The sequence below is a fragment of the Petaurus breviceps genome, unplaced genomic scaffold (assembly GCF_028583685.1).
Source record: "Petaurus breviceps papuanus isolate PSGF00001 unplaced genomic scaffold, PetGlider_PUasm1.0 226, whole genome shotgun sequence".
Taxonomy (NCBI): Eukaryota; Metazoa; Chordata; class Mammalia; order Diprotodontia; family Petauridae; genus Petaurus; species Petaurus breviceps.
The window spans coordinates 5,050,815-5,055,081 of NW_027185890.1; positions in this window are offsets into that span (position 1 = coordinate 5,050,815).

Below are 4,267 nucleotides of genomic sequence, written 5' to 3' on the forward strand. Positions count from 1 at the left end.
TTTTTTATCAAATGCTTTATTAAGTTCTAGCTTACATCATTCATTTCCACAAGATTTTGAGTTACAAATTTTCTCCCTGTTTTTCCCCTTCCCACAACCCCAAAATAGCAATCCCACTGGATATCCCCTCCTCCAATCTGCTCTCTCCCATATCTTCTCCCATAAAGCCTTCAACTTTCTAGTAGGGCACGGTGAATCTCTATGCCCCAGTGCCTGTATGTCTTATTTCCCAGTTACATGTAAAATAATATTAATAATAGTATATATATATATATATATATATATATACACACACACACACACATATATATATATATATATATATATATATATAAACATTTTATTTTAAAACTTTGAATTCCAGATTCATTCCCTTCCTCCCTTGTCACCCACACTTACTAGGAAGATAAGCAATTCAATATAGGTTGTAGATGTGTAGCTATGCAAAACATTTCCATAGTGGATATTGAAAAGACTGACTATATTTGCTTCCCTCCTATCCTGCCTCCCATTTGTTCTATTCTCTATTTTGATCCTGTCCCTTTTCAAAAGTAGGTGCTTCCAACTTCCCTCCCCCACAAACCTGCTCTCCCCTCCATCCTCCCCCCCCCCCTCATCCCCTTCCCCCCTACTCTCCTGTAGGGTGAGATACCCTATTTAATGTGTATGTCATTCCCTCCCTAAGCCAAATTCAATGAGAATAAGGTTGACCCATTCCCTTTTTCCTTCCTATTCTTCCCCTCCATTGTAACCACTTTCCCTTGCCTCTTCTATATGAGATAGTTTACCCCATTCTGTCTCTCTCCATCTCCTCTCATTATATTCCTCTCTCACCTCTTAATTTCACCTTTTAATTATCATCCCTTCCTATTGAATTGGTCCTGTGCCCTCTATCTATGTATACCTATACACATATATACACACATTCACATTTGTACTCATATGCCCATATACCCTCATATATAGACATATATGTATGTATCTACATACACATATACACACACATATATACAAACACATATGTATATATGTTTACATACACATTTCTATTTCCTTCAACTATTCTCATACTGAGAAAAGTTTCATCAGTTACAATTATCATTTTTCCACGTAGGTATGCAAATAGTTCAACTTTGATAAGTTCCTTAAGATTTCTTTTTCCTGTTTACCTTCTCATGCTTCTCTTACTTCTTGTATTTGAATGTGAAATTTTCTATTCAACTCTGGTTTTTTCAGCAAGAATGCTTGAAAGTCCTCTGTTCCACTGAATGACCATATTTTCCCCTGAAACATGATATTCAGTTTTGCTGGGTAGGTGATTCTTGATTTTAATCCTAGCTCCTTTGACCTCTGGAATATCATATTCCAAGCCCTTCGATCCCTCAGTGTAGAAGCTGCCAGATCCTAGGTTATCCTGATTGTGTTTCCACAATATTCAAATTTTTTTTCCTGGCTGCTTGTAATATTTTCTCCTTGATCTGGGAATTCTGGAACCTAGGTATAATATTCTTAGGAGTTTGCTTTTTGGGATCTTTTTCAGGAGGTGATTGGTAGATTCTTTCAATCTCTATTTTTCCCTCTGGTTCTAAAACATCAGGGCAATATTCTTTGAGAATTTCTTGAAGGATGATTTCTAGGTTCTTTTTTTGATCATGCCTTTCAGGTAGTCCAATAATTTTAAAATTATCTCTCCTGGATCTATTTTCCAGGTCAGTGGTTTTTCCCACGAGATATTTCACATTGCCTTCTATTTTTTCATTTGTTTGGATCTGTTTAATAGTATCTTGATTTCTCATAAAGTCACTAGCTTCCATTTGATCCAATCTAATTCTGAAGAAATGATTCTTTTCAGTGAGCTTTTGAGATTCTTTTTCCATCTGGCAAATTTGGCTTGTTAAGGCATTCTTCTCCTCATTGCCTTTTTGAGCCTCTTTTGCCATTTGAGTTAGTCTATTTTTTAAGGTGTTATTTTTCTCTGTCAGGCTGTTTACTCTCATTTCATAATTTTCTTGCATTGTTCATATTTCTCTTCCCAATTTTTCCTCCACTTCTCTTATTTGGTTTTCAAAATCCTTCTTAAGTTCCTCTATGCCTGTAACCAGCTTGTATTTTTCTTGGAAGCTTTTGGTGTAGGATTTCTGACTTTCCTGTCTTCTTCTTGTTCCATGCTTTGATCCTTTTTGTCCCCAAAATAGTAGTGTAAAGTTGGATTGCTCTGTTTGCTTTGCTTCCTTTGCCTACTCATGTTGCCACTCAATTACTTGCCTTTTGGGCTTTTAGCCACAGTAGGACTCTGCCACCAGACAGGGGAGATTTGTTCCAAACTCTGGGGTTGTGTGCCCTCTCTGAAGCCTCCACATGATCTGAAAACTCGTGGCACACCCCAGGACCTCCACCCTAGACCGCAATCCAGATCCAAGCAGGTTAAAGCAAGAGCGATTACTGCCACATGTTGGCACCTGCATGGCCGCAGCACCTCAGTGGCTCCTCACCCTGAGGGCAAAGGCCGACCACACTCCCAAACTACTGGATCTCAAAGTCGATACTGCACTGACCTCTCACTTTGTCTTTAGCATCTATGTGTTGATAATTCTGGGAACTGCCACAGCTGTTGGTGATCTGAAGTTCCTCCAGCCGATGGCTGGTCAGGTCTGCCCTGAGGTTAAAACCTCTTGGGCCTAGCCTGGGCTCCTAGAGCACTGCATTGGCCCCTTCCTGCTGGCCTGCCTGGCTGTCCTCAGAGGGAGGTTAGCTTCTCTGTGTCATTTTGTGGGTTGTGTATCTCCAAAGTTTCTTCAGGGTCACTTTTTACCTGAATTGGAGGAGGTGGAAGATGTAGCCCTGTGGAAGTCCAGTTTCTACTCCACCATCTTGACTCCCCCCCACCACCACCACACACACACTGGAGATCTTGAATAAAAATCTGTATGACCAATCATCAGACCTGTTATTGAGGGGGATTCTTGTCCATTTAGTCAGACTACATGTCCTTCTTGGGCCCTTTCAACACTTGATATTTTGTAATTCTTTGAAGTCAGTTTGATCCTAGCACATAAAGTATTTGCCCTGAGGTCTCAAGTACATATCTTCTTAGGTACCATTTTCTACCTTGATGACTTTCAGGACTGATAGGTATGTGCACAGAAGGTAAGCAAACTCTGACTACAGCTGTGCCCTGGTCATTATCCAAGAAACCAGGAGAACTGGAGTAACAGATATATCCTTACAAAAGGACTTCTCTTTTTTCCTCTCAACTTGAGGTGAAATATTTTCAATATAGAGAGAATAAAGAGATTTTTGTTGAAAAAAATAAAGAACATTTATTTGAAAAATGTTCTGTATGCATGAGCTTCCATAATTATATTCTCATACCTTTTAAATTTAAGGTCTTGCAGGACAATGACATTATCTATTTTTATGATTTCTGAAATTCCTGATGCATAACCCTTTGACAACTTTCAGACTCTAAAATACAATGATGATGATGATGATGAGAGCATTTAAAATGCTTTAAGTTTGTTGAAACATTTATCAGTATTAAGCATTTATTAATATGTCCTCACATATTAATATACTCTTAATATTATATTAATATGTCATATTATATCTAATTTGCATTTTGTTATTACAGCCTCTGTGGACTAGTACAGAGGCTTCTATGGAGTGGACAAGTGCTTTAGGTTGGATGATATTACTTTTAAATCTAAACTCTGGGATCCTAGGGGTAATCTTCCAGAGCAGTAATACCATTTTGCCCACAGGTTCATTGAATTCTGTTAGTATTCATTAGTTTGTTCCTTCCATGCAAGATGTTAATGACCTCCTGATGACTCTGGATTAATCTCAGCTTCTTTATCTGGGACTCTTCAGTTCTTCAAATTAGCCAAGGACACATAATTGCATAACCATCACTCTGGGAGTTCTGTATAACTGACCTCAATGTACCAGGAAGAAAAGATGAAAATTATAAAAACTCCAATTATCTGGAAATTCATAGGAACCTTCAGTTAACCAAATTTTATTTTATTTTTGTTATTCAGAGGAGCAAATTCACAACAAGATTATAAGGTATCAGAGATGTATTTGACATAGGTATTATATTCATGTCATATTGTATAATTAATTTACATAGAACAGTATCAGTGAACCACTGCACTATGCTTCACCTTCAAGATTCATCTATTGAAGGGTGGCTATGTGGTGCAGTGAATAGAGCACTGGCCCTGGAGTCAGGAGGACCTGAGTTCATATTCAGCCTCAGACACTT